This window comes from Fistularia commersonii, chromosome 5 (assembly GCF_037954325.1).
Source record: "Fistularia commersonii isolate RoL2024-O1a breed Wild chromosome 5, RoL_Fcom_v1.0, whole genome shotgun sequence".
Classification (NCBI taxonomy): Eukaryota; Metazoa; Chordata; class Actinopteri; order Syngnathiformes; family Fistulariidae; genus Fistularia; species Fistularia commersonii.
In genome coordinates, this window is record NC_141288.1 from 20447844 (window position 1) to 20468228 (window position 20385).

The following is a 20385-nucleotide window of genomic DNA, read 5'->3' on the forward strand; positions in this document are numbered from 1 at the left end:
AAATAATTAATATTTCAACAATATAGTAATAATCAACTGACATCATGTAAATAACGATTTAATAATTTTATTTATCTAAATTCATTTAATAATCATCCTTCATTGGCTGTAATAAAATAATAATAATAATAATAATAATAATAATAATAATAATAATAATAATAATAATAATAATAAAATAAAATAAAATAAAAAATAAAAATAAAACAACTAATAATTCAATGCTATAGTAATTAACTGACAGAATGTAAATAATGATTTATAATAAAACGGTTGCCGTGGTTCCCTTCGCTGTGCTGCCTAGCTGCGTTTTAAAAGGTAGCGGCGAGAAGAACTCCATGGCAACAGCCGTCTGACAGATTGAAGACCTGATTGGGAGGAGAAAGGCGCCATGATTGCTCACACACACACACACACACACACACACACACACACACACACACACACACACAGACACACACACACATCACTTAATTAAGGAAACAGAAGCTAGGTACAAGTCACTTTTCCTCGCTGTGTGACGACGTTGCCATCCAGGTTCCACAAACACTCAAACGGCGAGCGGCCCGCTGCCCGCCGGCCTCCCCGCGGGTTGGCGTTGTAGACGTGGCGTTTTCCCCGCGCCGCCTCCATCATCCTCGCTAATCAGCACCGCGTGGAGCCACTCGACTATTCATCAGCCCTTGATTAATTCAATAATTACGAGAAAACTCGAGCTAAACAACGCCGCCGTGCATATTTGGATCTTCACCGCGCCCTGTTGTATGCATGGTTGTGTACACACACCTACAGGTTTGTGCTAGTATTGTGTGTGTGTGTGTGTGTGAATACGTGAGTGTGTGCGGTGAATCCAGCATTAAGCCGGAGAGGTTGTAATTTGCGGTGGGCTAATAGAAAGCGGTCACGCAGCCGTGCATGAAGAATCATCGCAGCTGGTTCTTCAAGGTGACATGAAGCTCCACCTGAGAAGGTGTGTTCTTTATCATCTGTAATGCAATTAAGAAAATAAAAATTACTTTTTTTTCATGATATTCTAATATTTTTGAGATAGGATTTTTGACTTTCCTTAAGATGTAAGCCATAATCAGCAATATTAAAATATATAAAAGGCTCGCAATATTTGATTTGTAATGAATCCAGACTGTATGACATTTTTGTTTTCGTAATTGTATTACAGAAAATAAAGAACTTTATCACAATATTCTAATTTTCTGAGACAGACCTGTATATGACATGCGAATCAGAGGGTGAATGCTATAATTCTCTTTATGCCGTATGAATAAATGAATAAATGAACTAATGCATTCATATACGTCTCTTTGTAACATGTGAATGAGGGTGTGAATGGTCTCTTTATACTAATAATTTATCATTTATGCTACATAAATAAATGAATGAATGAATGCATATAAGTCTATATGACATGCAAATGACAGGGTGAATGTTGTCATTCTCTTTATGCCGTATGAATGGATGAATGCATTCATATACGTCTCTTTATAACATGCGAATGAGGGAGTGAATGGCCTCTTATACTAATTATTTATAATTTATGCCGTATGAATGAATGGCTGAATGCATATAAGTCTTTATATGAGATTTGAATGAGAGGGTGAATTATTGTATGTGTCTATAAGTCGGTGAATGAGAGGCTGAAATGCTGTATGTTTTTCTATGACATGAAAATGACATTGCATGCTTCTATATGGCGTGATGATGAACACGTGAATGACTGTATGACTGCATGATGCATGCAGTCATACATGTGACTGACAGGTGACAGGGTGAATCATATTGAGACTTAACTGCAGGATAAGCGATATAGATCATGAACGGATGAATGAATGAAATTTACTCAAGCCCATGTCATTATAGCGCAGACCTGGGCACTTTACGGCCCGCGGGCCACATCCGGCCCGCCAAACAATTTTCTTTGAATATTTTTAACAAATATTTTCAATCAATGATAAATTCAGAAACTCCCTATATTTTTCCTTTTGTTCGATTTTGTATGGATGATTGCATTGGAATTAATGTCGGTGCATTTATATGATCATGAATGATTAAGTTGAAATAAAATGCCGAAAAATGTAAATACTTAAATTACAGTTTTTATATTGTTCAATTGACATGATATAGAAGTTAAATATGAAATGTGGCCCGCTTGCCGAAATAATTGCCCACCCCTGTTTTAGCGGGTCCAGGCTTGTTTGTTTGTTTAGAAGTTAATTAGGACAGTGTACAATTACATTTAGCACAGAGATGTTTGTACCAGATTGTAGCTCATAGCTAATTTGAGTAGCCCTGGACAATACAAATATAAAACTGTACAAAATAGACAATATATATAAAATATACAGATAACTATACAATATATAAACAGGCAATAAAATATGTATTTTGCAAGTTGAAAGCGCTATTGTTGTGATATTGTTGTGATATTATTACATTGGTGTAGCCGAGGCTACGAGGAAATTCAAATTTCACATTTTTTGGATTTTCCTGGAACATAGTAGAAGGTCGTCTGGCCTCCCGTCGGTCGGCCCGTCAATCCCGTCTCCTCATCGGGAAGAACGTCTCCAAACGCCCGAGCACCCGACTCACGGCGAAACGCGCCGCCATATTAAAAGAGAAACGGTATTAAAGAGGCGGCGGGGGGACGAAGTCTGCTTCCCCTCCTCCTCCTCCTCGCCCGTCGTCTTTCTGTCAATATATCTTCGTCCTGTCTTCGTTTCACCGTCTTTAGTCGCGCTGCTTCTTTTCATCCTTCTCTTTCACCACCCGCCCCCCCCTCCCGCTCTCCTGTGCTGTGTTATTTTTGGGCTGCCTGGTTAACTTCAGTAGGAAGTCAAACTCGGTGCCAGGGAAAGTGGAGCGCATGAAGGAGCCCAAAGACAAACAGATACATCAAAAAACTTTGCTTTTTTTTTTTTTTTTTAGGAGCTCAGCAAGACAATGCATTGAAGCTCGGCGTCCAATATGTGTGTGTGTGTGTGTGTGTGTTCCCAGCGTGACGCGGTGCAAAATGATTTGAGTCTGAAGCGCCGTCGTTTGATTTAGCACGCCTACTTTCCACGCTTTGTGAAACGGTCGGATGCAAAAATGAAAAAAAAAACATCTCCATGCGTGTCACGTGGCGTTTACAGGACGCTGCGCTACGGCGCCGAGCTCAAGGTCGGGCAGATCTCCGGCAGATCTCGCCGCTACGGGACTTGGACGCTCTGAGAAGCTTCCGGTTCCAATTCGGTTCCAGGAAGTAGCCTCCTCCTCCTGGTCCTTTTAGCTTAGCTTTCCCACAGGCGGTGAGGGGCCACGATAGGGAGCGTTGCGAAGCTAGCATCTACCACGTGCACCTTAAGGTCCACGCTCCAAAACAAACCGTAGAAGAAGGAGAAGATGTGGACAACATGGAGGTGAAGCTGCCGCAACGTTCAAGGAATAATAACCATGAACTCCCTGTGAAAAACGCTGTTAGCCGTTAGCTAACTCCACACTTATTCTGGTCCAAAACGTAGATGTTCCTCTTGGAGCCCTGGAGATGTTTCACGGCAGACGATCTCGGACCTCTCGGTGGCTCCATTTCTCGTCACCTTTGTCGATTTTTTCTGAGGAAACATCTGAGCGGTGATCAGGATAGTTTTTAAAGATGGCGCTCGAGAAGAAGTATCCGCTAATGGGCGTGGCTTACGAGCTCCACCAATCCCCAGCGAGCTCCTTTGGAAGCGTAAACAGAGCCGTAATCGGTGAAGAAGCTACATCCTCCTGAGCTGAGCTTCTCTGGTTCCTCAGCTGCACCCAGACCTCAGCCTGGTCCCTCAAAAGGGTCCAGGATTTGCCCAAACGGTCCGAAAGAGACGCCAAAGAGGATCAGCGGTTATTAATTTAATAACAGCTAATGGAAGCTATAAGTGTGTGTGTGTGTGTGTGTGTGTGTGTTTGGTATCACGGGTGGGCTTGTGTGTCCTTCATGTGTGTGTGTGTGTGTGTGTGTGTGTTTGGTATCATGGGTGGGCTTGTGTGTCCTTCATGTGTGTGTGTGTGTGTGTGTGTGTGTGTGTTGCATATCATGCTGCTTAATTCTGGCCGTCCTTACGGCTGCGGCTCAGCATGAGTAAGATTTACGCTGCGCTGACCTAGCAGCTCATTTCTGGCACGGAGTCACTCTGTGTGTGTGTGTGTGTGTGTGTGTGTGTGTGTGTGTGTGTGTGTGTGACAGTCAGTCAGACAGACAGGCAGAGAAGGACAGCTACAGGTTACACTTTAAATGGTCTCCGTATGTTGCAGGCACCTGATGGGCTTAGGAGACAACATGCTACAGGACACACACACACACACACACACACACACACACACACACAGAGGTGTTAATATACTCCTGGGCATGTCTGACTCAGCCGGTCTCCTCTCCCTCACTTTGCCCTCAGGTGTCACGGCTGAAGATGAATAATTCCCTCCCTCCCTCCTCACCTCACTGCCCTCTTTCTCTTCCTCTTTCTTCCCTCGTTCCACGGAGAGGAAATGAAAGAGAAGATGTTTGAGGTTTGAGGTTTCAGGTCATCCATATTTGTAGTCTTTTGTTTTCTCGGCGGTCACGTCGCCCCGCTCGCTCGCTCGCTCGCTCGGACGTGTCGTGACGAAGCCGGCGAGGAGCTGAACGTCCGCGGTTTCTTCTGAAGTTCCTCCGGCGCCGTCGCTTTTCTTCTCCGCCGTGTCTATTTGTGACGATCTGCCGCGTCAATGAAATGCCAAACATGAAAAGAGAGGCGATAAAAATATCTCCCCGCGTGCCGTCTTTCTATTTTGGCTCATTTTGGCCTTTGAAAGCATCTCAGCGCCTTCGGTTAGCGAGGAGCTAGCTAGCTAGCTAGCGACGTACGCCGAGAATCCCGGCGTCCAACTTCTCCATCTCTTTCTCCATCAGCAGACGCTTCCTGCCTGGCGAGGTCACATCCTCCACGCTGTGACACATACGTTGCCCCCCCCCCCTCCCCCCGCCATTGTCCAAAAATACCCTTAAAACCAATTAGCGGAATTAATTTCACTTATAGCAAGTTAATTATTTTGTGATGGATTGAAAGAGGGAGGAGAGGAGGACAATGAGAAGAGCAGAGGAACCTGAGAGGAGTCCTCAGGGGAGAGCTAAACTTAGAGTCTCTCTTTTCAGTCTTTGTCTCTCCGTCCGTCGCTTCTCGGCTTGTTCTTCATCCGACACGTCGGTTTTGTCTCCGTTTCTACTGCCCGTCATCATCTCCCTCTATTTTTAAATGTTAGAACAAACCTCGTGAACCTTTCTGAAGGACACCCGGAGATGAGGAGGAGCGAGCTAACGTGAGCTAGCTAAACCACGCTAAACCCCGAGGTCCGTCTCCGTTGGTCGGTCGCTTCTTGTTCCTCCAAAGTCCAAGACGTGCAGGAGGTCCAGATTAGAAAGAGACAGGGGGAATGGATGAACGTCTCCATGACAACTGAACGAGAGGGTGAAGGGTTTTACATGACGTGGACGAACGTGCGAATGGTTTTGTCTCCATATGACCTGTGAACGAGAGGGCGTCTCCATACGAGTCCTCCTCAGTGAATGAATGAATGATATCTGAGGTGGGTTCCATCCATTTGCAAAGCCGGCAGTCAGACTCTCCCGTTTCTTCCAGTTTAAAAAGTCAGAATTAACAATCCTGGAATGAACAGAAGATTCCAGGCTCTCATCGGGCGTCTTCTTCCTCACTGGTCCCCCAGGAGAAGCTGACCATCGGTCTTCTCGACGAGGTCCACCTCGTCCAGGACCAAACCTCACCTTCCCCTCGCCTCCATTGGATTAAGATTAAGATTAAGCCCGGATTAAGGCATGGTGACTGTCCACGAGGTGACATTGAAAATCAATTCGGAAGCATTTTGCATTTTACTTGGAGCAGCTGTGTGTGTGTGTGTGTGTGTGTGTGTGTGTGTGTGTCACGGTCGATCGTTGGTTATTGATCCTTGTGGAAAGCGCTGAGACGGGGTGTAGAATGCCGTCCCTCCAAAAGGCTGGCGTATCTAGGAGGGTCCAGAACTTCTCAGAGGTTCTGATGGCAGGAGATGCAGCCAGCAGAAGATCAGCTGCTGTTAGCTCCTCCAGACCAGAAGGTCCCTGGTTGGATTCCAAACCTCTCTGTGTGGAGCCTCCACGTTCTCCTCGTGTCTACATGGGGGTTCCTCAGGGTTCTCCTGGTTCCTCCCGCTGTACAAACACATGATGGAGGTTCAGTGGAGACCCAACATTGTCCAGATGTAAGAAATGCAAGAAAGTCAATATTTCACATTAACTGAAAAGTTCCTGGGCATCCGTGCTCCTCCACTCTGGACCCTGAAGGTCCAAACCGACCATCAGAGGTCCAAAGAGTCGCCGTCGTGAAATCGTTTCGTTTTCTGCGTGTTTTCTGCCTCCCCTCACCCCTTCCGTCGGTGGTTGTCCTCCCCCGCCTCCCTCCGCCCCGGTCTGGGAAAACGTCCAGCTCCAAATGCCACATGGTCTTCCAGTATTCCACTTTCTTTCTTCTTGCAAGTGTCAGATTCCGGGGGAAATGCCGCCCGGTTAAACCGTTACCACTTTAGTCGAGGAATTCCTCGGAGTACGAGCCGTTCGCGCGCGCGTTGCATCAATTTTGCCATGACTTAAACAGGGCAAAAGCAAGGAGGGCGGACGGAGGGACGGAGGAACGAAGAACCTACGAGGCCTCCATACAAAGGCAAGATAGCGCGGCGGCCGCGGCGCCGCTAACGCTACGGACTAAATGTTTACAGCAGGACCCTTTGGTCGGGAGCGGAGGAATGCAGGAGGGAGAGCGAATGGTGTTTCGTGGCCGGCTATCTCGGTTTCATGACTCATGAATACTGGCAGTCATGAGGTGCAATTGTTCTGTGTGTGTGTGTGTGTGTGTGTGTGTGTGTGTGTGTGTGTGTAACGTTCAAAGCTTTCACATTAACGGTAAATGTTGTTTGTGACACCATCAAACGTCCGGATCTCCGTGCCTCGGAGTCACAGTGAACCATTTTACAACACACACACATAACCAAACACACACACACACACACACACACACACATTTGTGTGCATATCTGAATATATTTGTGTGTGTTTTTACAAACTGAGTCAATAAATGTACATCGGAGGCTGACAAGCAGCACCAAAGTGCTCAGCTTCACAGTGAATGAATGAATCCTAGTAAATACCACACACACACACACACACACTAACACACACACACACACACACACACACCTAGTAGAATGTGCAAAGCCTGTTTCCCAGAATAACAAAACCTTCAGGAATCCCATATTGGCCTCCAGCTCTGTGTGTGACATGGATCATTGTGTGTGTGTGTATGTGTGTGTGTGTATGTGTGTGCGAGAAACATGTTTGTGGTTTTGTGGTTGTTGGTGTCTTCTTGCAAAAAAAAAAAAAAAAAAAAAAAAAAGTGAGTAATGTGTTACGGTCTTGTATTTGTTTAAATGAGAATGACAAGACGGTGCAGCGTGCAGCCATTTCACATGCAGAAGACGGTTTTAATTAAAAAACACACACCGCGCGCATCAATGATGAATGAGAGATGTTCCGCTCAATCCGCACACGTGTGTGGTCCGGAATACCGCTACGCCCGAGGCGTAAAATGCAAAAAAAAAAAAAAAAAAAAAAAAAATCTCTTAGCAATCCTTTGATTACACAGTGGGCGGGGCTCGGGTCGGCCTCGCCGCTTTAATTGTTTGAAAATGAGAGGATCGGAAGCGAAGCAGACGAGAACGAGCACAGAGAGAGAGAAAGAGGGAGGGAGAAGGAGGGAGAAGGAGGGAGAAGGAGGGAGAAGGAGGGAGACGCCGGGAAAATGAGGAAGAGGGGAAGTTAAAGAACGGCGAGCACTTGATGACTCATCCATAGGCTGGTGATGTCTCATCAACACACACACTCACACTTGCAGAGAATTGTGCATCTTCAAAATTACTCCCTTAAACACACAGATGTGCACCTTTAGTCACAGTGTCTAACCGTGCACGTATTCATACACACACCAGAACAGCAGTCATCCATTAGTCTGATACTGATTCACTGAGACATGTGTGTTGCTTCAGCAGCTTGTTCCTAATGAGCCAAAATGGCCGCCGCCGCGCCGCAGTTTCCAGGCCAGTGCAGGGAAACGGCCCCAAGGGCAGGGAATCTGGGGGAGAGAAAGGATCAGAGGGGCTGGGTTTTAATGGAGCTCATTAGCTCGTGGTCGCCATGAGAGGTCCCAGCACACACACACACACGCATGTGCGCGCGCACACACACACACCGGCATACATGCAAACACAGAGCGTCTTACATGCATGCAATGTGGAACCTCGCCGGCTCCCGACTCGTTTGCGAGGAGACGCTTCGGAGAATAACAGAACCGATCGGCGAGTTCTGGTGGAGACGGTTGGCGAGGCGGCGAGCGCCACAGATGGCGTCCATGTGCGTTTGTGCGATTCGGGCCATTCGTACCCCCTTCCCTTCTTGTCCACCCACTCAACATATGTCGTCCTCCTCTCTCCCCTCTTTTCCTCTCCTCTCCTCGCCATTTTAACCTGCGCGAGTACAAGAGGGCGCCCCCTTGGCGCGCCACCTCGCTGCTTCCCGGTGATTTGTACCGGTAAACACACACACACACACGTTATTTTTGTTTCAACAGTCATCAGAGGAGACGTAACATATGTCCGAAGCACCGACACGCTAACATGGACATGCAGAAAAAAAGCAGCAATGCGATTGGTCAGATCAACAAAAGCAACAAACAACCAGCAGTAAACCTTCAGAGAAGGATCTTCTAGGATCTAGAAAGGGAACATTTGCTTCTTCTATTCTGATTATCGATACATAAGAGAACCCAATATAGCCAATATATCAGGGAAAGTCAGAGCAAGAAACACCACCTCCGATTTCTGTTTGCTAAATGCATTTTGTTAACATTTCTGAAGCAGCTCTTACCTGCCAAATCCAAAAGTCCTGCTTGGATTTCTTGGTGGGCTTCCAAAGGGTTGTTGTCTGCTGGAAGCTTCAGGAAGAAGCGGTGGATTGTGGGAGTTGCGGTTTTAAATGAATTGTAGAACCTAGCATCCAAATAAAGCTTCAGCAAACAATGTGTAACGTATGAAATCTCATTTCTCGACCCGTTTCACATTTTTCCCGTCAATTGTGTTTGAAGAGTCGAGAATACGGCGCGACAGTTTCCGCTCTCGTGGATCCGCGGGCGCCCCCGGTGCATCGGCTGCCATTCGCGTCAGAGCGTCCCCGTGTCTTTTCGCCGTCGGCTCCTGCACGTACATGTTATGCAAACAATCTGTCATGTAGCATCTCTCCTGCTGCACAACCCGGTCTGAGCGCGCTCGTTCGGCGCCGGCGCCGGCGTGCGTGACAAACAATCACGTCCGGCCTCGGCCTCTGGACGCCAACACGCCTTTGCAGCCGCTCTCTTGTGCGCGTCTGTAGCCGGGTAAATATTTTTTAATCAAAATATTCTTCTTTTTTTTGTCCTGTCCTGTTGATGTGTTAGATATGTTTAGATATGTTATCAGATATGTTTTTTTTTTTTCTTCAGCGCTATTTTTCCACTGTTTTTTGTATTTTTGTATTTTTATTTTGACGTGCAGCGACAGCGAGTGTAGCGGTGAGATGTGCTACTATATGCTAACATGCTATTTGGTTCAAAAATGATCCAAAACTGGCATGAAAGAGTATGAATGAATGTATTAGTGTCGTGTGTCACGTGTGATAGTTTGAATGTAGAATTTCAATGCTAAATTACGCTGTATTTGATAAGAGTTTTTGCATTTTTTTTTTTTTTAATTTGAGTATTTGGCTTGCTGCAGGGTGGGGAGATTTAGCATCTGTGTGCTACCGTGCTTGTCCTACTCGTCGCGCTCCTCTGACTGTTTCACAGAGCGAGTGAAAAAAATAAATGTGCAGAACTTGATGTCAAAAAAAAAATAGGCTAAATATTCGAGCGACGTTTAGCGGCGATGTTTGGCTCTTGGCCTGAAATTCCCGGCATTGTTGCAAACGAATCTACCGCCATCAATACAGGCGTCATCGACAGGGAGTCAAAGTGACGCCATTTTACTGTTGAGTCAATACTCGTCCTCGCGGAAGGTAAAAATACACGGCCCGTGTGTGTGTGTGTGTGTGTGTGTGTGTGAGGGAGTAAGTGATCTCCGAGGAGTCGATACAGGAGGCAGAGAGAGGTTGTGTTTTGATGAACGGCCCGCCGGGGAGCCGTCAAACCAAAGCACATGTGTTGTAATGTCTTTGCGCGCGTGTGTTTTTCAATTATGTGACACAACACACGTCTCGGCGAAGCGTTCCTTCCCGACGTTCCCACGTCTCGGCCCGCGACGGCGCGCATCCCGGTGCGAGGCGGTGATTAACTGACGGGTGAACGAAGCAATAAAACTCTAATGAATGTGCTCTGGTAGTTTAACTCGGCAGTCTGGCAGCAGCGCCGCCTCAGAGGGGGCATTAGCTTTATGGCTCGGGGCCCCACCCACCCCCGAACGTCCCAGCGGCAGGAGATGCGGGGCCACGGGAGCAGAGGCAGCAACTAATAACCTTTTAATTCCGCTCGCGCAACAGATAGGTGCTGATGTGGAAGATCTGTCCATCTGTTGCAAGGATCAGGCTATTTCCTGGAGGTGGAAGGTTTGCGCTCCAAAGTTTGGCCCTTTTGATGAAATTCAGAGTTTCATTTAGCGGCCCCAAGCCCGAAATGAGGAATTGAACTCCTTCGATAGTTTTATTTATCTTTGAAATGATTTCATTTTTGTTCTCACACTGTAAAGTAACCCGACATTTTTTATGGATGAAGATTAAGAGGCGTTTGTTTTCAAAAGGGCGTTCAAAAGCTCCAGGGTTTTTTTTTTAAAACATCATGAGATTTCGGAAAAGAGTCGTGAATTTGCCTGAAAAGGCAACTAACGATGTTTATACGATTTATTATTTGCGCATTTATGTTCCCAATCTGTAATTTATTGCAGCAGGGGTCAGAAAGCAGGTGAAGTAATTTAATGAATCTGCATTTGTGATTTTCACACTAAGTTCCCTCAGGGTGACCTGTGATTGGTCGGTTCATGAACATGTGACTGCAAAAGCAGGAAGTGAGGTTCCTGTGAAGGTGTGGTGGCCTTTTAAAGTTCTAGAGCAGCTGAAGAAATCCTTCTCCCTCCTGCTGCGCGTCCAGCTTCGCTCCAAACGCCGACGCTAATAAAAACCCGCACGTTGCATCATGAACGCACAACATCGTGAACACAAACGTGGCCTCCGCTCAGGTTCCTCCCTTGAAGGTGGATCTTCAGCTTTGCCGCAGATGTAAGTTTCCATCTATTTATTCAAATCCTGACTGGCTTGTGCACCCCGCGGACTCGCTCTGCGTTTGTGTGCGGCGCGTTTTTTTTAGCATCCGAGGCCACGGAGTCATTAAGAGGACAAACAACCCGCTGTTTTATTTTTGTTTGTTTGTTTTTTTAACCTCTCGTGGAAAAAAAACGGCGAATAAATTAGCATCTCATATTACAAACGGCGAAATGTCCGCGGCCTGCGGAGGATTATTCGTCGACGGCGTTATGCTAAACAAGTGGTAGCGTTTTTCTGGTCTAGACTCCTGCAGTGGAGCCCGATAAACATCTCGCACACATCTGCGTGTCTGCACGGCGCCATGTGAAACAAATCAGGTCTGAAGAGCCGAAGATATGCGGAGTAGCGACCTCTGCGCCACTCCAAAATAAATACTTTGGTAAACAGTTCCATGAAGATGTGGTGTTTCTCTTGGAGAGGATCAGGAACGGGTCCATCAGAGGGTGCGGCAGATGGTAGACGCTCTGAAGATATGAGATGGCTTGGACGTGGACGGAGGAGGGAAGGGGAAGATCTTTGTAGAGAAGTTCTTCACCGCCGACTGGAAGAACTTTGCGTCTCCAGAGATCTCCAAGGCTGGTCTTTCTGAGGCTTTGGAGAAGAAGACATGAAGGACATGGTGGAGGTTCTTTCACAGCAGAAACCTCCACCCTCGTATCCCGAGGTGAAGGTTTCCATGGTGCGGTTTTAAAGGCAAAGAACCGCCGCCGCTGATCTCCTCCGCTCTGATCTTCACGTTGGAATCTTCATTCACGGTTATGTGTTTCTAGGCCTTTTCTTTCCGCTGTTCCTCGCTTACCTTTCGGAAACTTTGACGAGACTCCGCTGCGTCCGGACGTATCCTCGGAGAACGGAGATCGGAGCCAAAACCAACACGTTTGACTTGCGGTCGTTCGGTCCCGCCGGCACACTTGGATAAGACGGCTGTAAACTAAGCTAACAGTGGAGTCCATCGTCCAAGCGTGAAGAACTCCATCCCTCGTCTCTGGAGGGTTTCAGTCGTCCGGGTCACGGTGAATTCTTGTTTCTTGTTTCACCCGCTTCTAATGAGCGATGGGGAGTGTCCAGATAGAAGCGGCGGGATTTTGGTCCAGTCGCCAAGACGAGAAGATTGTTGTTATCATTTATCGGATTCCGCTTCTGGATATCTAGAAACCGTCCGGTTCTCTGAGCTTTACGGAGTCAAACCCCGACGTACGAAAGGTAGCCGTCGGAGTTTTGGACACGACCTCCGTAAGACGCCCAAATCCGGCAAGATGAAGTCGTTCCCGAAAGGTTGTGTCGTAGGAGATCCTCCGAACACGTGTTTGAAGGAAACACTGGAAACTGTTTCCGTCAAATTCCATTTGTTTCTCCGTGATGTGGGAGGTTTTATCCACTTCCACAGGAACGCAGAACCCCCCCACCCCGAAAAAAGCGAAAAAGCGGATTTTTTTATTTTTGTCGAAGGCTATGTTTACGAGATTCCTGGGGGGAGATACCCATCGAAGGAGAAAATGATGGTCTGGTTTCCTGCCAAAGAGGCAGCGGCGGCTGCTGAAGGCTGACAAGCATCAGTTTTTGAATTAGCGGCGCTTGCGTTTCCAAGAAGCCGCCATATAACATCAGCGCGCGGTAATTATCACAACTTTGTCGGCGTGAATCTTTATTGCTTCTTCGCAGCGAGGAGGTCGCTGGTTGGATTCCCGCGAGGGTCTCCTGGTTCTCCGGGTTCCTCTCGTGGTCCAAACACGTGCAGGAGGCTCGTTGTCCATTGAGTGCTTCTATGTTTCCATATGACATATTTTTTTGTTGATACTTTTCTTGATACGCCCTGAATGGAGTGAAATAGACGATGAATGAATGAATGAATGAATGAATCTCGATTTAAAATTCCTTCCAGTGACTGAAAAATTACATGGCTGTTGTGGAATAATAAGAAGGGCTATTTGGAAAGCGTCTTAATAATTTACAATGCCTTTTTTTTAACCCGTAAGGGGGTTTAAGTCAGAAAAACAAAATCCAGCGTTTCATCGCTACATGCTAGCGGAAGCTGTTTCTTGTGAAGTGGACTCCTGGACACTGGATGTGCAGCTTCTTAGACGCTTGCATTGCGCGCCGTACAACTTTGGACCCCCGCTATGCATCGCGCAGCTGCGCTATCGCTTCCCCTACCGACGTAGCGTTAACAGCTAACGTAGCGTTAACGGCTAACGTGGTGATAACAGCTAACCCGGGCCGCGGCGGTTCAGGCAGGTAGGGATGCTTTTGTCCACGATGCAGCTTCACTCCTTCTCCTATTGACATGACAAACCAAGACAGAGTGCAAATCCGTGCCGTTTTTGTGCTGATGCCTCCAGACCGGCCGTCGGTTTGCGCCCGTGTCTCCCGGTGCAAATCCCGCGGCTCCGGCTCGCGGCGGGGAGGGCGGCGCCTCCGGAGCGCCGCTTGTCGCTTTCTATAAAATTGACAGAAAACGTCAAATGTTAAGCGTACGTCTCCTCTTCCTGTCTCTTCACCCTCTTCCTCCCGGTTGCGCGGAGCAGCAGGAGTTACATAACCACCCGTTTGTCGCACGCTTCCCTTTTTTTTTTTTTTAACATTTTTTAAACCAAAAACTCACCGCAGCCGCGAGAGATCGAGCATCCGGCGGCGGCGTTTGATTCATGACCGTGCAGGTGAACACGTGACCTTCCCCAAGGTTACGGCTTCCGCTCTACGAGGCCGCACATACTGGAAATGCATGTAATTACTTTACCGGCAGGCACTCGGGATAAAAGCGGCGGACGCGACATCGCGGGGGGGGGAGATAGCGTGCCCTCTCTCCACGTAAAGGGCAGACGTGGGGAGAAAAGGGAAAACCGAAGCGGGGGAACCCAAAGTAAAGATGGCGGCGCGAGAGAGAGAGGGCTAATTTAAAGGAGATAGCATTTGGATTGATCGGCGACCCGTCGATACTCGCGTCCCGCGGGACGCTTGAGTGCGACGCCGACGCCGGCCCGTCGTTTTGGAGACGGCGGCGACCCGAGGAACCTGCGGGGAGGCGGCGCCGGCCTGCAGAGCGAGACAGGTGGAGAGACGGCTGGTATCTGGGTTACTCCGGCCTCACATCTCTCCACTGCAGATGAATATTAATAAGGAGTTATTAATATCTGCTGCTTGTGGATCCATGTGGATGCGAGGTCGGCACGGCGACGCAGCGGGAACAAGCTTTCCTCTTCCTCCTTTCGCTTCTCCTTCTGCGAATACTTCGGTCGGTTCTGACGTCATAACCACCATCGCCACCTCTGAAGGGTCGGGTTCGATCTTCTGCTCTTTTAAGTTCACGGCGGGCGGCGAGGAGGCGCGGCTGCTCCGCTGGACGCCGCCGTCGTTTAATTTTGCCATTAATTTTGGCACAGAGGTCCGATCCTCCACCTCCGCTTGGATTCCCGTAGGGGAACCTTTGGGTTTGGAGACTCCATGTTCTCCCAGGAGGTGTTAAGGTCTTATAAATTGATTCGCGGGGCTTGAAGACGTCTGTTCTCTAGATTTAATGCAAAAAAAAAAAAAGAAATGACATGCAGAGTGTAATATCAGATTAAATAGCGGCGATCAGAAAGGATGGATCAATGAGGACCTTCTCGCTCCAAACAGCAGGCGAAGCAGGTGTCAATGTTCTCTCATTTGCAGGTTAATCCTATCTAATATAAATACAGATAAAAGCAGACGAATTAATTCGTTCCCCCTTCAAAAAAACTCACAAAATAAGGATATTGATATAAAAAAACCCTGAAAAAGAAGGACATTAATAATGTAAGGGACGTCAAAAAGAAAAATCCCGGTTATTGTAAACTTAGTGGTGTAATATGAAAGCTCAGCTCAGACGGAGAACCTCGACATGGAGATAAAAACCTAAACCGACAAAGAACTTAACAGTACAATAAACCTACGGTGATTATTAAATTAACATTACGACAAATTTCACGATTGTGAAATTAAAATGACCTGAATATTACAATAAATGCATGATTGTTAAATTAAAATTCAGTAAATTCACTTGAATTTTCTTTTGGAAGTTTTTTTTTTTTCTAGCTTTTTTTTTTCCTTTTTTTGATTCATTTTCTTCTGAATTTAAACAATAATATTTATTTAAACAATAAAATGAGCGCGTGTGTGTGTGGGTGTATATATATATATATATATATATATATATATATATATACATTTTTTTTTCTATGTGTATATATATATACATACATATAGAAATTTTAAAAAATCAATACATGTAAAAAATATATAAATTATGTCTATATATATGCAGAATTATGCAAAATTCAAAGTAAGCTCACTCTGCATTTATATAATAAATACATCATGTATCGGCTGATAAGGTGATGAGGGTTTTGCAGGGTTGCTGAAAATTGAGGAGTTGGACGGCTTTGGATTAAAAGATATTTGTATCTTTTATATTCTGGGCTTTGGATATTTATCTACATATGTGTATAAATCTATATATATTCAACCGGAGGAAAACGGTGCATTCAACCGGCGTAGTAAAAATCCGAGATGTGTTTTCCCGTTATTAAAGAAGCGTGAAATCCCCCGGACGTCGGGACGCCCTTTTGTAGGCTGATGGCGAAGGCGTGGCGTGATCACGGCCTCCGGCGCCGTCGCTTGTCGTGTTTTGTTTCGCTGAACTCTTCATTAGCATGTTATTTCTCACGCCAGGTGTTTCTGCTTGTAACTACCATGCAAGTCCTGCTCATGCAGCGGGGGGGGGGTCTACACGCGTGTGTGTGTGTGTGTGTGTGTTTCTGGCTGTACTGGAAATTGCCTGCTCAGGGGGGTTGTAGATCATGGAGGCAGGTGTGTGTGTGTGTGTGTGTGTTGTCTTTCATGAGGAACAGGTGTATGTGTGAAAGCAACGCTGTTTGTGTGAGTGTGTGCTTTGAGGGGAGCAGGTGTATGTTTGTGTGTGTGTGTGTGTGTGTGATGAGGTCACTGGGCCAGATAATGGCCACATATGGACAGTGTGAGCAAATTGTAGGGAAACACACACACACACACACACATAGGTGGCCATAGGTTGGCGGCGTCATGCCAATAATGTCGCACGTTGGGAAAAATGAAATAAGAAAAGTCAAAGAAATGTAACGCGCCGACACAGGACTGTCAAATAATAGTGATTTATTATTATTATCAATATAAATATTCTTATCTTGTCTCAATTGTAAAGCGCTTTGATGGAAAGTAATCTATAAATACATTTTTTTTTACAATCACAATCACCAGTTCTATATAAATGATAATGAAATACTCAAAGTGATTTATTATTATAAATATTTTATATCTCATCTCCTTTGTACAGCACTTGGATGGAAATTAAGCTATAAATGAATGTATTATTTAATTTTTACTATCACCATCATCATAATTCTATATAAATAATGAAATACTCTCATAAAGTGATGTATTATTAGTAATATTAGAGTTTATTATTGTTATAAATATTTTGTATCCCATCTCAGTTGTGCAGCTGTTTCATAAAAAATAAGCTATACATACAATAAGCTATACAATACATTTATTATTATTATTATTATTATTGTTGTTGTTATTATTGTTGTTTTTAGCACTATTCTGTATGTAGGACAAAATCATTAGTAAAAATGTATAAACTGCACAGATATTATCATTATTGTTATTGTTATTTTTTTATTTTATTATTGTCATCACTATTCTATATAGAGGAAAAAATCATTCGTAAAAAAATTAAACTGAGTATATATTATTATTATTATGATATAGAAAATATATATGGCGACCCCTGAAGATATAGAAGATCAATTCATAAATAAATAGTCTCACAAACAGAATTATTATTATATTATTTAAAAGAACAAAAAAATAAACAAATAAATACATGAACAGCAAACATTAATATCAGCCAAAAAGACGATAAAATGAAATTCCCCTCCGCAGATCAATAGAGTCTTATCTCATGTAAACTCCCCGTAGAACAGCAAAGTTGTAAAACGCTGACACGTGTATCAGGTAAGAGCAGCGTGTTCCTCCATCAGGACCTCCTCATCTGTCCATCTAGCAAACCTTCTGTGAAACCCAGAGTTCCTCACGTCAGTCTGGAGACGCAGGAGAAGAAAGGGTTTGCAGCAGATTGATGGACGGAGGAGGAGGACGGCTGGAAATGAACTTGTCCGGCGCCGACGGAGGGATTGACAGACGTCCGGATTAGAGACAGAAGGAGGGACGGCGAGAACGTGGAGAGGAGATGAAGCGAGGAGACGCTTAATAAGTCTGGATGGGACCAGGAGGAGGAGGTGGAGAAGATCAATAGTGGATCGCAGGACCACGCTGGTGACAAACCGCTGAGAGATGTGATGCTGGAGGAGGACAGGAGGACGCAGATAAGGAGAAGATGGAGGAGGAGCAGGGGGATGATGGTGAGAGATGGAAGAGGTGGAGGACAGGAGGTCACCTTCTCAAGGAGGTGAGGTTCTGCTGAGGGAAACCTCAGAGAGAGAGAACGTCGGAGGTTCTGCACTTCTTCTTGCTACCAGGTTGGAGCAGTAAGTTAGCGTGATAGCGTGGATGGAGGAGCTGAGGTTGTATGAGGAGGTCCAGGGGGGAGATGGTGCATCTCCAGCTCTGGAGACCACGACCACGACCACGTGGAGACCATCTCATCGTGGTCATTTAAAGCATCGCTTGCAATCTGAATCTGTGAGAATGAGATGAAGCTCCTGCAGCAATACGGAAGTGGTCCTCCAAACATCAGGTGGTCCTTCAAACTCTTGTGGCTTTATCTCCTCCTGCCCGTTATGTAATCCCGGTTTCTCCTGCGGCGTCTCATCTCCACTGCCGCAACTCATGATCTGACACTTCCTGTTTGACATCACCGGCGGCGACGCAGCCCAGCGACATCTTCCTGTGGTCCTGCATCTGCTCATCTTCAGGGCCGGACGTTGACGTGCGACCGTCGCCATCCGACACCGGACGGATTCGGTCCGCAGGGAGGAAGTCGTGCTTCTTCAGAACGTGATCTACGGCTCCTCCAAGAACCTTCTCAGGATCTGAGGTGCTTCTTTGTGAGTTCAGACAGCAGAGGAACCCAGACCCTGGAAGCATCTCCGCTCCTGCTCCAAGGCAGGGTCTTTTTCTTGTTCCGTTGGAGGTCATGTGGTGTAGATGCTGGTGGAGCTCATCAGCCTGGTGCCTCAGCAGACACTTCTTGAGGAGCGCCGTTTTTAAATCTGTCATGGCAGCGAGAAATGAAGCGCCGAAGATCTTCTAGCCTGCTCCGCCTCAGACGGGCCTCCAAGCCTCGTAGATGTTAGCTGCAGGGAGAAGATGAAACCCCTTCAACCATCTGATGGTCCATGCAGTTCCGAGCACTTGCCTAGAATCTTTGGCCGAGATGTAAAACTTGGTCATTTTTGCCTGAATTTGAAGACCTTCATAGTCGAGGAACAGTTATTATCTCCCAGGCTGCGCACCGGTGGACCTTCTCAGGAAGTCGTGACCGCAGATGAATATTTGTAATTTCAAGGAGCGGCTGGTCTGTGAAGGACGTCTGAAAAGAATCTTCAAATGAAGCCGGCGGATGAGCAGAAATGACGCATCTGCATAAACGTCCTGCAGGAGGACTTTGGAGCAAACCTGTGGAACGGAGTCTGGATGAGTGCCTGGATCCTGACACCTGCATTGATTGTCTCATGGTCCAAAAACATCAGCGGCACTCAAACTATTAGAGAATTCCATATTTGTGACTGCTCACTGGTTTGATGGATGACTAATTGGTTGGAGTCCGGTCTCTTGTGAAGAACTTCGGTTATACAGTTGCTGCGACGGTTCCAGGAAGTGTCCGGCTCCAACGCCGTTCCAGGAAGTAGCCTCCTTCAGATCTTTGCGGTGAGGGACCACGATGGGCCTCCACACTCCAAAACAACCCGCCGAAGAAGAAGAAGAAAACACCACATGGAATAAGACCTTTCAGGTCAAAATGTAGACGTTCCTTGAGGTCTTTTTATCTTCTCCCTGCGCTGTGAAGAACCCCGTTAGCCGTTAGCTAACTCCAGAATGTCAATCTTCTTCTGCGAGCCCTCTGAGCTTGGACCTCTTGGTTGCTCCATTTCTCACTGCTTCTGTTCGTTCCGTTCGTCATCCCAAGAAAACATCTGACCGGGACCATTTTTTACAAAGAATCCACATGATGTATGCGGAGATGGCCATGGCGAGTTCCACCAATCACCTCGGAGCTCAGATGGAAATCTTAAACAGAAGGACCGACCAAGGTCCAGGTTCCTCGGTTCCTCTGCCGGTGAAGAAACCTCTTTCCTGGAAAAAGTTCTAGGAACTACAAAAAGTAGTGGGAAAGGTCCCGCTGGTCCTCCTGGACGAGGCCACGGTGACCTTCAGGTGGTTCCTCCTCCCGTCACGTTCCTTTAGATGATGATGTGCAACAGCAGGGAGCAGATATTAACGTGTGTGTGTGTGTGTGTGTGTGTGTGTGTGTGTAGTTTTACGGCGTTGCAAAGTTCAAAGAATGATAGGAATTCAGAAGCACGCCGTCCTCCTGAGTGGAAACTTCTCCCCGGCCTCGCTGGAGAAGCACATCCAGCTTCCACCTCCACCAGCCAGAAGGTCCCTGCTCGGGGACCTTCCTGCGTGGAGCCTCCATGTTCTCCTTCCTGGGGTTCCTCAGGGTTCTCCGGGTTCCTCCGCTTTCCCGAGTGTGTGTGTGTGTGTGTGTGTGTGTGTGTGTGTGTGAGATCTCCCACGGGATGGATTTCTTTTGTTGTTTTTCCCCCCCTTCCCAGTCCTCGCTCAGAGGTGGCGAGGAGCTGAGAGGATAGAAGTCTTTTAATCTGGCTGAGCGTGCCGCATGAATAATCCGCCGCCTTTCACTTTATTTTATTTTTTTTTTACCCACTTAGTTTCCATGCCTGCGTTTTGTCTGAGTGTTAAAACTATGTAATCTCATTGAGATGATGGTAATTCTATTTCCTGTC

The 20385-nt window shown here is 46.4% G+C and overlaps 1 protein-coding gene across 11 annotated transcripts in view; it reads left to right on the forward strand.

Annotated features, from left to right (window-relative positions):
- cacna1c (calcium channel, voltage-dependent, L type, alpha 1C subunit) overlaps positions 1 to 20385 on the forward strand; it is a 142996-nt gene that overhangs the window by 16495 nt on the left and 106116 nt on the right. The window contains exon 1 of one of the 11 annotated variants that reach the window (XM_086147295.1): positions 11243 to 11350. The exons of the other annotated variants lie outside the window; for them this stretch is intronic. The gene's annotated coding sequence lies outside the window, so the exon portion shown is untranslated. Of the gene's footprint in view, positions 1 to 11242; positions 11351 to 20385 lie in introns of those variants that run through there. 11 annotated transcript variants of the gene reach the window in all.